Source organism: Otolemur garnettii, unplaced genomic scaffold (assembly GCF_000181295.1).
Source record: "Otolemur garnettii isolate 467f Iridium unplaced genomic scaffold, OtoGar3 scaffold00050, whole genome shotgun sequence".
In the NCBI taxonomy this organism is placed as follows: Eukaryota; Metazoa; Chordata; class Mammalia; order Primates; family Galagidae; genus Otolemur; species Otolemur garnettii.
In genome coordinates, this window is record NW_003852445.1 from 1768217 (window position 1) to 1781314 (window position 13098).

At 46.1% G+C, this 13098-nt stretch overlaps 2 protein-coding genes across 3 annotated transcripts in view; both read right to left on the minus strand.

Annotated features, from left to right (window-relative positions):
• The window catches only part of SCG5 (secretogranin V), a 50580-nt gene that overhangs the window by 32387 nt on the left and 5095 nt on the right, over nt 1-13098 (minus strand). The window lies entirely within an intron of this gene.
• The window catches only part of ARHGAP11A (Rho GTPase activating protein 11A), a 29746-nt gene continuing 28830 nt past the window's right edge, over nt 12183-13098 (minus strand). The window contains exon 8 of the mRNA XM_023514286.1: nt 12183-12195. The gene's annotated coding sequence lies outside the window, so the exon portion shown is untranslated. The remainder of the gene's footprint in view (nt 12196-13098) is intronic.

Sequence of the window (13098 nt, forward strand, 5' to 3'; positions counted from 1 at the left end):
GTGCAAAAATGGGCTCTTGCACCACAATAATGCACCAGCCCACACAGCACTGTGTGTGAGGGAGCTGTTAGCCAGTAAACAAGTAACTGTACTGGAACACCCTACTCACCTGATTTGGTTCCCAGTGACTTTTTTCTTTACCCAAAGATAAAGGAAATATTGAAGGGAAGAGATTTTGATGACATTCAGGACACCAAAGGTAATACAACAGCAGTTCCAAAATTTCTTTGAAGGGTGAACTAGGTGCTGGCACCAGTGCCTCGCTTACCAAGGGAAGTAGTGATATTCAGCAATGAGGTGTGTAGCACTTTTTCTAGGATGAGTTTGTGAGCTTGATGGTCCAACCTCATATATTTAAACAGAGCCCTAACTTTTTCTTCCTCCCTTCACACACATACAGACAGACATGCCCATGAACATCATGGTGCATTGTGTCCACTCATGGTCATTGGCAGGTTAATTACAGATGCCCAACTAGTGAACACACCACCTATGAATGGCACCTGGTTTATCTTTTGGCCACTTCCTAACACCCTCCCCTGGCTCTTCCTTGCCAGAGAAATCAAATTGGCCCAGACCAATGGCACCACCTTGTGGTAACTGCAGAAAATCCCTCGCTGGCTATCTTCGGCATCACCTCCCCTCTCTTGCCGTTCTTTCCTCTTCTTCCAACTTCAAGGCTCAGTAAATTCTAGTTTAGGCAATCTTCAATTTACACAAAAGTATTCCCTTCCATCTCTTCTTCCAATTCTTGCCCCACGTCTCTCTTTATTGCTGCCAAATGGTTTTTTAAAACTTCAGATTTAAGTCTTCGTGTGAAATGTTTTGAGTACCAAGTGAATTGGTAATCCAATAAATAAAAATGAAAACAATGAGATGTCATTTTTGCCCAACAAATTCACAGATTTTGAAAAGGTAATACTGATGGTTAACAAGTGAGACAAGACGCCTGGGAAGCGAGGCAGAGTTAGTCAACACGTACAGAAAGCCATCTATCAGCACAGAGGAAACAGAGCCTCAAGTACCTGCTCAGAGCTCAACCCAGCTCTTCCTTTCATACAAATATATGCCCCAGAGAATTTGTCAGGCACCCACACAAAGGTTTATGTGCAAAGATGCAAATACATTCATTGAAGCAGTGTTTGTGATGGGGATAAACTGGAAAAATTCTAAATATTTAACATTTGGGGAATGTGTAAGTAAAGTGGCATAAACATGCAATAGTAAAGATAATTACATAGATTTGTTATAGGGAAAAGCTCTTGCTATAACAAGTGTGAAAATCTAAACAGAATGATATACATGTGCAGAGAATGAGAGACGAGAAGAAAATGCAGACATGGAAAGTGGGTATCTTAGGTGGTTAGATTATGAATAATCTGTATCTGTTTTCCAAATGATCCACAATGGCTTTTATTACTTTCATAATAAGCAAAAATACTGAAACATAAGTAACCCATCTAGTATCCTTAAAGGCACCCCAAATTTCCTTCTGAATGTGTAATCGCGGAAAGAATGAAGTCTCAAGAGCCGTGGCTCACACCCGGGGGTCTGATTTTGCCCCTCAGGGGACATTTGACAAAACCTTGAGATGTTTTTGATTATGGCAAGTGAAGCAATTCTACTGGCTTCTAGCAAGTAAAGGCCGAGGTTGTAGCCCCCGTAGCAGAGAACTACCTGGCCCAAACGCTGGACGTGCTGAGAGTGTCCCCCAAGCCCTGACTTGACCCCAGGTCCTATGCCCCTTAGCTGATCATCTTGGCACATTGCTCCCTGCTCTCAGCCTCAACTTTCCCTAGTAAAATGCAACCGTCTGCGTGTGATTTCTGAGGACCAAATAACAACATATAAAGTGTCTGCATACAGTAGATACAAAGTAAATATCAGTTCTCTTCTCCTAGTACACTATTACTCAATTTTGTACTTCCTTTTGCTAGTTATTATAAAGCAATATTTTCTGGCTGGGCTGTGGCATGGGCCTATAATCCTAGCACTCTGGGAGACTGACACGGGAGGATCACTTGAGCTCAGGAGTTTGAGACTAGCCTGAGTGAGAGTGAAACCTTGTCTCCACTAAAAATGGAAAAAAAATAGTTCGGTGTGGTAGCACTCACCTGTAATCCCTGCTACTCAGGAGCCTGAGGCAGGCCCTGTAGCTCGGGTGACAGAGCGAGACTCCGTCTCGCACACAGAAGAGTATAGTCTACCCTCTTAATTATATCTCAACTATCCATTTCAAGTATAATTTTGGAGTCAGATAAGCTTTGCTGTGTTATCTTCAGCATTTAGAGCTTTAAGGTTAGATTGATAGGATGAAAAAGAATGAATTCCTGGCTTTACGATTTTGAGGGTACCCAAGTTACAAACATCCAACTTATGTACAATATTTATAAAAGCAGCTATTACAGTAAGTCCCAAGTTATAAACATCTGACTGATGCGAGACTTGCACTTATGAACACAGGCTATTACAGGTAATAGGTAAATGTACCTGATTCAACTTACATACATGTTCAACTTAATGGACAACCCTACAGAACCTATTTCATTCATTACCCAGGACTGCCTATAAAAAACTGACCAAGCCAAACGTCCTGAGTACTGAGAAGCTCCTCTCCTGTCCTGGACAGAGTCTCCCCTGCAGCCAGACGGCTGAGTCTGCAGGGCGCCTGGGAGGGGCAAAGGCACCAAGGGCCAGGAGCATGGGTGTGTGTCACATGTGCATCTCCATCACCCTCTGAAGCTTCTTATGAGTGATCTGGGGCTTGTATAGCCATTTGGGTTACTTGTATTTTTTTCCACTGCTGAATGAGCTCTATTTATAAATCTGCTTGCAGACACCATTCTGGCCTGGGGAGAGCAGAGCTCTGGACTCCAGATAGGCTCTTTCTCAGGGATGCTCTGTCAGAGTTGAGCTAGTACTACCTGTTAGAGCTTCAGGCTTTTCCCCCAGTCGCCTCTGGGCCCCTTTGGCCACACTGGAGAGAGGCTGATGGTCATTCACATGGTCTCCTCAATGCTGAGAGGAGATCTGACCTGCCCCTGAGCATGGTCAGGAGAAGCTGGCTGGGTAGGTCAGCTGCAGGAGGGCACTGTGAAGGTACGAACTTTACTCTTGTCAGACCCAGAGATCTGGTGAGTAAGGAGGGAGCTGACCACTCCCTGCCTACAGGCACATCTTGCCTGTCCACAGCCCAGACCCCTGGGCACCAAAACTCTGCCTATAAAAAAGGCCAGAGGTGCTTACCAGGCACCAGTGTCCTGTATACAGACCTAGTTCAATGAGAATCTATTGCCAAAAATTGTTCGATGACACATGCAAAAAGCCATCCTCCCAGTGTTAGTATGATGTCTCATTTACTATCAGAATAACTGCTTCCCTGTCTCCTTGGAAATATTTTCAGACAATAGCACCTAGACCGTTGCCACGTTTTTGCACACTTCAGTGACCCACACACTTCAGGTCTATTCCATCTGGACAGACTCAGAAAATGGCCCCTCCTACCATCTGCTGAGAGATTTAAAAAGAAAACGGCAAGAATGAGATACACAGAAGAGACCCACTGGCTCAATCTGGGAGACAGGCATCTCTGGTAGTTTACAGCAAGAGAATTCTTTCCAGCAGGCCCATCCATTCCTGCCGCTCCAGAGGAAAGCGTTAGTCACTCACATCTTGTCCAAACCGTGCAGAGCTTGTTGACACAGGCCTGCTGAGCTGTCGTAGCAGAAAGATGGCTATAGGAAGGTCCCCTGGGCCTCTGCAGGGCAGGCCAGCTGCCAGGACTGGCTACCTCCCTAGCCACAATCTCAGTCTCACGCAAAGAAAAACTTGGACAAGCTAGCGGGGGAAATGGCCAGTAGTGCCTGGAGCCGGCCATGGATCCCTGCTGGCAGTGCCCTTCAGCTTGGTGGTCTCAGATGCCAGGTAAGGTTCACTCTGCCTGCTCAGGTCAAAGCCAGCAGCAACCTCCTCCTGCCACTTTCTGCACCGACACCCACTGGGCATTGAGAGGTTTGTGTCTGACCCTCTGGGAGCTTATAATCAAATGCGAGCAAGTGAACAACCACCCGGAAACCATGGGAAAGTTTCATTTTGCAGATTATCAGGCACGTGCTGAGCTTTGCAGGTGGCACATTCTCCTTACTATCCTCTGGCAGCCAGAAATGCTGAGTGACTGAAGAAACACCTCCCTGCATCCCCCGGGGGCCCAAAGATGTTGGTTCCATCTGTGCACATGTCTGACTAACAGAGAGAGAAAGATCTAACCACTGTCCCACCCAACACCACCACCGCTGCCACCATTGAGGGTGGCTCCAGATTTGGGGCAGCCTTCTCATCAGCAAGGGTAGAGAGGTGATAAGGGACACTCTGCAAGCAAAGGACACTTGGTCGGCTATGGGAGGTGGACGCTTCCCTCATTGAGCCATACAGACCATGTGCCTCTGTCCCCAGATGTTCTTTAAGTAGAGAAACTTGGTGACAGCCTTAAATGTGTCTAGCCTTTCCCGCCACCTCCCACCTCCTATAACCACCCTGCACTCAACACATCCTGGCTAAGAAGTATATCTCTTCTCGCTTCTTCATAGGACATGCTACCAGGGAAGGAGAAAGGGCAAAAGCAGTCGAATCCTGCTCCGTCCCTGATTTTCTGTAAAACTGCTCAATTCCTCTGATCAGAGTTTGACCTTCACTAAAAGGTTAAAAAGATTATGTCTGACTCTTACCTATTTTTCAGAGATCCTATATAAATAAGTTAGATGAGTATTTATTGGTTTTGAAACATACCAAGGCCATAGTTCCTGGTCTGTAGTAGGCAGTTGGTAATTACCCGTTGAGTAAATAACAAAAAAGGAAATATTTGGGTTTTGTTTTTTGGGGTTTTTTTTTTTTTTTTTTTTGCAGTTTTTGGCCAGGCCCGGGTTTGAACCTACCACCTCTGGTATATGGGGCCGGCGCCCTACTCCTTTGAGCCACAGACACAGCCCAGGAAATGTATTATTAATAAATGCTATTATGATAGGATGCCTGTCTCAGGGAGTATATTGACCATGGGCTCCCGGAGCTGCCCACACGCGGACAGCCTGTGCGCCAGCCCGGGGAGCAGGCTTTGCAATTCATCTGCATACCCTCTTGCACTGACATTTCTTGTGTGCACACGCTGTGCTTTGCTCTTGGCTTGGCAGTTAAATAAATAATCTTCTCAGCTTTAAACCTGCTTCTGTAAACTATTTGTGGGCAAACACAATATTTACAAGTCACCAGGGCAAGAAATGGAACAGAGCGAGTCTGAGTAAGGGAAAGTTGCTGTTTAGGAGAGCTTTTAGGAAGCATCTCTCCTCACGATAGCCACATGGTCCCCATTTCTAAGGTCAACGACAGTAGGGTCCAGAGCACCTGACAGAGCCAGCTGGAACGCTGATTCCTCCCAAGTTTAACATGCAGCTACTGGGGACGGTTTTCCACAGCCACGTTGAGGAGAAGGACATAGGGAAGAGGCAACAGGAGATAGAAAGATACAACCGTCCTCCAAGCCTGAAGCCATTTACACCTCACCTGGAAATCCACATGGTAGGACAACAGAAGTAATGACCTTGAGAATGACGTTTGCACGTGTGTTAACATTTTTTTCTTCCTGCAGTTTTTGGATGAGGCTGGGTTTGAACCCGCCACCTCCAGCATATGGGGCCGGCGCCCTACTCTTTTGAGCCACAGGCGCCGCCCCCTTGTGTTAACATTTTATATTTTCTCAAATGCCTTTATATATGTGAATTAATTTGATTGTATCAACCCTGTGAGATGGACTGGACAGCTTATTTCCATTTGGGGATTGGGAAGGGACTATAAACGTGGTAGGATTTAAGGGCCTTGCTCAGTACCAGGCAAGTGGTCTGAGCTAGGACCAGAATCCCTGAGCTTCTGGCTTCAGTGCTCCTCCTGCTATGCTGTGCAAGACAAGCCTGTCCCTGAAACCAGGCCCTTCCTCTCTACACAGCACACAGCACACCATGGTCAAAAGCACACGCTCCGTTTCCCTTGCCAGGCCGCGCTGTGGTCGGCTGAGCCCTTCCAGCCAGCTTCAATACCTTCTTTATGAACTGTGCTGCCCAAGGTATTTGCACCAATGTGTTCCAAAAGGGCAGTTTGTCAGAAAATTTGTTCCCTAAGCTTCACATCCCTGAAACAACACCCTCCCAGATCTGCATGTGGTTTACCGCAACTCCCAGCGTCATTATATTTTCTCAGCTAAATATCACAGGATTATACAAGTCTACAGGGATTGAAGGCAGCTGGTGAAAGAGATGTGTTCAAACCTAGCACAGCTGGCGTGCCAGCTAACTCGGAGAGCTCAAGCTGTGTGATTGTGGGCAACTTTAACATTTTTAACCTTTCTAAAGGTTATACCAAGTGAGACAGAATATAGAAAAGTATTTTTGTGGGCAGTGCCTGTGGCTCAGTGAGTAGGGCGCTGGCCCCATATACTGAGGGTGATGGGTTGAACCTTGCCCCAGCCAAACTGCAGCAAAAAAATAGCCAGACACTGTAGCAGGCACCTGTAGTCCCAGCTACTTAGGAGGCTGAGACAAGAGAATCGCCTAAGCCCAAGAGCTGGAGGTTGCTGTGAGCTGTGATGTCACAGCACTCTACCAAGGGTGACAAAGTGACTCACTCTGTATCTAAAAAAAAAGAAAAGTATTTTTGCAAACCATAAAATACATAAAATTTATTTACCACTTCCTACATGTGCGTGATCTACTCTGTCAATTATCTGGGGAAAATCATTCCTTGCAGCTTCCCTGGTGACTCGAAATGCTTTTTGTTGCCTTACCCTTTTTCCTGATGGCACATCAGGAGTGAGGCAAGCATTTCTTCATCATAAATGCTGAGTCATAAAGTTTAAAGGAAGCAAATACAAAGAAATACCAACAATGAGCCCAGCAGTGAGGATCATCTGTACAGATAACCCTGTTTCACACTTTGGTCTCAGTTCAACCCAGTCTGCATCTCTATAGGACCTACAGTCCACTAGCCTAGGAAGCCGCCCGCCGTGCAGGACAGCCAGGAGAAGAGAGCACCAGGGTCTAGCTTAGCTACAAACACACACGCAAATGGTAACCGTGCTATGGAAATTTTGTGTTCCCCCCAAAATGTATTTGTGGGAGCCTTGTCCCCAGTGTGATGGTAAGAAGAGAGGCCCCAGAGAGCTCTCTCGCCTCACCCCTTCTGCCCTATGAGTCACAGCATAAAAACGGCCATCTGTGAACCAGGAGGCAGGCCCTCAAAATCTGCAGCCCCTTGATTTGGACTTCCAAGACTCCAGATCTGTGAAAAATAAATGCTTGTTGTTTAAGCCACCCGATCTATGGTATTTTTGTTACAGCAGCCTGAACAAACTAAGACACACTGTATCCCTAGTTCTTCCTCTGAGCTCCTGTTTCTACATTGGTAAAATGTGGCCAGGAAGGCTTGCCCTCCTTGACCCCTCCAGGAGTGATTGTGAGGGGCGAGTAGGGCATTGTCCATGGAGACATTTTGGGGATCCTGAATCTATAAAGAAGTAATCAAAAGCACAATATTGCCTTTGTGTGGATTATAATCATTATCATTAGAAAATGGGGGCTTTCTAGGTGGGATGGCACGTGCCTGTAATGCCAGTGACTGTGGAGGCTGAGAAAGGATGGTTATGCAAGGAGGCCAGGGCAACACAGAGAGACGCTCCTGTCTAAGATAAATAAAAAGGTAAATAAATAAATATTAAATAAATAAAGTAAGAAGTGGAAGCTTGATGGCAGCTGTGTCACTTAATTTTATCCATCAGCCTGCCAACGTTACCGTGCCCAGGTGCTTGGTCAAATAGCTGTCTAGATGTTTCTGTTAAGGTATTTTTTAGATGAGATTAACAATTAAATCAGTAGATTTTGACAAAAGCAGATTACCCTCCAGAACATGAATGGTCTCATTCAATCAATTAAAGGCATTAAGAAAGAGACAGAGGTCCCCAAAAGAGGAAGGAATTCTGCCTCCAGACTCTCTTCAGACTCAAAATTATCAACTATTCCCTGGGTCTCCAACCTACTGGCCTTCCCTGCAAACTTTCAACTTGCCTGCCCCCACAGTTATGCGAGACAGCTCCTCCAACTGATTCTCTCCCTCTCTATATGTACGTCCTATTGGTTTCTCTGTTTCTCTAGAGAACCCTGGCTAATACATCTGGGTTCTAGTGACATCTGTGAAAATGCACTTGGGCCCAGACATGCCCAGGCTCCAACCATATGGAAGGAAGCATTTCACGGTGCTTGTCCTGTAGTCAGACAGCAGGCACAGCAACTAGCAGTTGCTGCGTAGTAAACTCCGTCTCAGAAGTTGTGCTGATTTTCTGTGTCCCTCTTTACCAATCTAAGGCAGTCACTTTTGATTTAAGGAATTAACTGAAGATCTCCTATGATTCAAAATTCACACGATTCAAGAACAATCCTGATAAAAAGTGATGGCAATTTCTGCTTATCAGCTACAGCGCAATGAGCATTGTTTACAATTTACTCAGCCTACTACTTTGAAATTGTGATTCTCCTCAAGTTACTTTGGGAGATTTAATGACCTCCTCACATTTTGTGCATGTAGTAAGACTGTACTAAGTTTTTATATCACACTGTCTCAAAAACACATAAAATGCCCATACAAAATTCCCCAACAATCCATAAAAATGATTTTCCATTTTTGTTCTAGGTTTATGCCCCACTAAAACATTTATTACTCTGAAGCAAAACAGAAAATAGGCAAAGACGACACTCCAGATCTTTTTGTCTCCAAGGCCTCTAGGAGTTACTATATGAAAAGCTTATAGTTAGGGGCACTGCCTGTGGCTCAGTGAGTAGGGCACCGGCCCCATATACCAAGGGTGGTGGGTTCGAACCCGGCCCCGGCCAAACTGCAACAAAAAAATAGCTGGCCATTGTGGTGGGTGCCTGCAGTCCCAGCTACTCCAGAGACTAAGGCAAGAGAATCAGCTAAACCCAAGAGCTAGAGTTTACTGTGAGCTGTGATGCCACAGCACTCTACCAAGGGCAAAAAAGTAAAACTCTTATCTCTAAAAAAAAAAAAAGGAAAGAAGAAAAGCTTATAGTTAGTAATTAGGTAGTCATTAGGTTATGTCCATGAACAGTGTTGTCTGTGATTTTAAAATATCAAAAGACATATTAGTGAACTGTATGAGATGTATAAGCAGGCAAAGAAAAGAGATTTGGGAGAACCAATGAATTTCATGTTCTGTTATTATTTTAATAGAGCAGGTGGCTAGAAATAGCAGAAAGTCTGCAAATGCCTGAGGCCCAAACCGCCACATGTGTGTGGCATCCCTTGCCTCTTCCTTGTCTTCCCAGTGGAGGAAAGACCAAGACTTACACTTCCCTGGTGCTCCCATCCTCACCCTCTTCCACCTCCCCAGTTGCCTGCTCTTCATCCTACATCTCCAACTCCCCCTCTCCACTGGGTCTTGGCAGTCAGCCCTTCAACAAGCCCATCCTAAACACAGTCCTAATGAAAACTTCCATCAGCTCTACATCACCCACCTCCCCATCCTTCACAACTTCACTCCCTCATCCCCCTTTACCGGACATTCTGGGAACGCATTTACGCATCTTATCTTCCTCCCTGTTTCTCATTATCATCACCTCAATCCACTGCGGTGTGGTTTGGGCCCCCACTTCTCCCAGAGCCGGTTCTGCCCATAGACCCCACAATTCTTGTGCTGCCACACCCACTGAACACTCTATACCCACTGGGCTTATTCCCATGTTCTGCCCGCTGATTCTGACAATGGTGACCACTACCCCTTTTTGGAACACTCCTTTCTTGTTGCCATTACTTCATATTTCTGATTCTTCTCCTTTCTGGCCAATTTTTCTCAGCTTTCTTTATCAATTCTCCATCTACCTGGCCTCAGGTGTGAATACACCAGGCCTTTATCTTAGGGGCTCTGCTCTTCTCCCTTGGTGCTCAGCCAGGGTAGCCACACCCATCCTGTAGCCTCAGCCACCCCTGACATGGGGATGCCTCTGAAAATCTTGCCCGTGGCCCGGACACCTCTCCTATGTTATACACAGCTAAGCGCCTTCTAAACTCACATTAATATGTCATCATTTTCATCTTCCCTATTCTGCTCCCCACTATCCCCCTCCCACACTACCCCTCCCCCTATGCCTTTTAAATTTCTTTGTTGACACTGTTCAACTCAAAAAACTGTAAATCACATAGGGACTTTTAGAATTTACACACAGAGTGGGCTCGAGGTAACCTAAAGGAACATGGACCAAACCTGAAGTCCCAGTCTGCACAAACCCATGGTTCTCATCGGTTCCTCCCAGGGCGGACAAAACTAGAAACAGATTTTAGTGGGGCACCTGGGTCGAGTCGGCCCCGCAGCTTTCTCCAACTGCAGAGAGAGACTAGCCAGAAACCAAGCGAGGCTTCCCTGCTGTTTTCCGCGGTTTCTTCGCTCTTCCCCTACAACCCTCAAATGGGAAGCAACTGTTGCCACCCTGTGGCAAAGTGAGGGCACTGCACCTCGGTTACCGAGGCCAGGGTTTGGCCAAGGTTTGTCCTCCCCTTGAGCTGCTTCTCCAAGTAGTCTGTCTTACGCAGGACTCTTTCTTGGCTTGATATTTATTAACAAAATAACCTTGGTTACCTTATTCTGATTCAAACACCATTTTACAAAAAAAGAATCTGGGCATTTTAATGTTTGGCAATATAGGTTTCAAATTGTTTGGAGCCCTCACTCGCTAATATTTATAACTTCTATCTTAATGTTTTAATACCTGGTGTTATGGCGATGCCAGCCAACTGGTGGCCTAGAGTTGTGGGGAAAACGAGCAGCTGGCACTGAGCAAACATCTTGTACCTGAAGCTGTCAATGTTCTGAAAACTAAAGCACATTTTCTGGTTGGAGTCATCCAAGGCCAACATCAGTGTCAGCTGGCAGAGCCAGTTCTGAGTCTCCAGCATCCTCATCTCGTAGCAAATTGCTCTCTGAATCAGTGCTTTGGACATCTGGTGGCTTTACTGATCCCCGGGGACAATACAACAACAGTAGCCATTTATTTATGTCCCAGGAACCAGTGAGCAACCTTGGGCTTGGGGGAAGATGGACACTGCTCCACTACAAGGTACAGTGAGTCACATCTGAACTATACTGTTAACCGATGAATCATAAAAATAAGATCAGGGAAGGCCCTGGAGATATAAAGTGTGTTGTGAAATGAAGTGAAGAAAATGTTGAAGAGTAGGGGAGCCTCACTTAATTTCTGGCTGGTCTCGCTCTGCAATTAGAGAAAGGGGTGGGGCTGACTCAACCCAGGCACCCCAATAAAATCTGTTTTGAGATATCCTCATCCCAGAGGAAGCTATGAGAACATTGGATTTGAGAGGTACTTTTGAGGGAAATGGGGCCCGTAGTTGGCCCATGAAGTTCCCTCCAGGAAGGCCTGTAATTCAGTTACTAACAGCATCTGACTGTGTGCAAGAAAGAGCTGGAAGCTCCATTTTATATGCGAGAAAACTAAAAGCTGCCAAGATCACACACAGCTAGTAAACAACATGGCCACGACTCCACCCCATTCTCCTGGCCGTCCCAGCACATGCCCTTTTCCTCCCATAACACCAAATACGTCCCTGTTTAACTGCCTTTACTTTGTGTTTCTGTTCTGCTTTGGACTAAGAAATCATGCTTTTGAAAGGTCCCTTAGCAAGCTGTTTTTAAGGTACCCAGGGAGAATAAACAATAACCCCCAGTCCTTTCTGGATGGTTTTGGCAAACGCTTCCACCCCAGTTACCACTTAGCACAATGAATGACCACAGAAGGCTGGCCACCAGCTTTCAGCAATCTTCTAAAACAAACATCTAGTCTAGCAGCCTCTCTGCTGCTTTAGTCCCAGAACAACCAAAGTCCTTCTTGGCAGGTGTTATACAAAGGGCACAAACCTTGCACCATGGTGATCACAGTCACGGTCAGTTCTAGGTAAACAGACGCTTTTGCTGAGCATGTATCACTGAACTCGTGGCAAGAACTTCTAGGTAGGTTTTTAAAAACAAAATAAAAATGAAATGTTTCTCTTGATCTACAAGAAACAAAGGCTTAACAGATCCAGATGTCAAACAGTATCCACATACTTATTGCCACTAGAGATATTTAGTTCTCCCTAGTATTATATACTCATTCCTCACATGTTTCCTGAGCACTTACTGCGTGTCTGGGTATAGAGCTGTGAATAAAATAGACAGAGCCCCAGAGAGCTCACGTTCCAGTGGGTAGACAGACAATAAGCAAGTAAACAAACATTGATTGTAGATGACAAAAAATACAATGGCGCTCTTGTTAAAAAAAAAAAAAAAGATACTGCAACAGAGAATGGGTGGCTGCTGAAAGCAGTCGGGCAGGTCTTTCTGAGTAGGTGACTTTGAAACTGACACTTGAACAAGAGGATGCGACTAAGCAGAGTGGGAGGAACAGACTGGGAAAGCTCTGAGGTGGGAAGGCACCAGTGTGACTCAGGGCCAGGGCGGGAGCACAGGCTCGGGGGGGGGGGGGGGGGGGGGGGGGGGGGGGGGGGGGGGGGGGGGGGGGGGGGGGGGGGGGGGGGGGGGGGGGCTCGGGGGGAGTGGACAGGAGCTGTGGATCCTGCAGGTCACCGCAGGAAGGGTGACTTCTATTCAGGGTGCAACAGGAAGCCACTGATGGAATTTTAACCATGGGGGTGACACTGATCTGATATAGATTCTTAGGTTTAACTCTCTTTTCCACGGAGAACAACTGGTAACAAACCAAGAGTAGAAAAGGAGGATGAGTTAGGAGATGATTTCAGAAATTTATGTCAGTCACAAAGGTATCCTTGGAGTTCAGCAAAAGAGAGGAAGCAAATGGCATATGTATCTTAGAGACAAAAAAGGAAAGAGATTGAGCTCGGCGCCTGTGGCTCAATCGGCTAAGGCACCAGCCACATACCCTAAGGTGGTGGGTTTGAATCCCCAGCCCGGGCCGCCAAACAACAATAGCTGCAACCAAAAAATAGCCGGGCGCTGTGGTGGGCGCCTGTAGTCCCAGC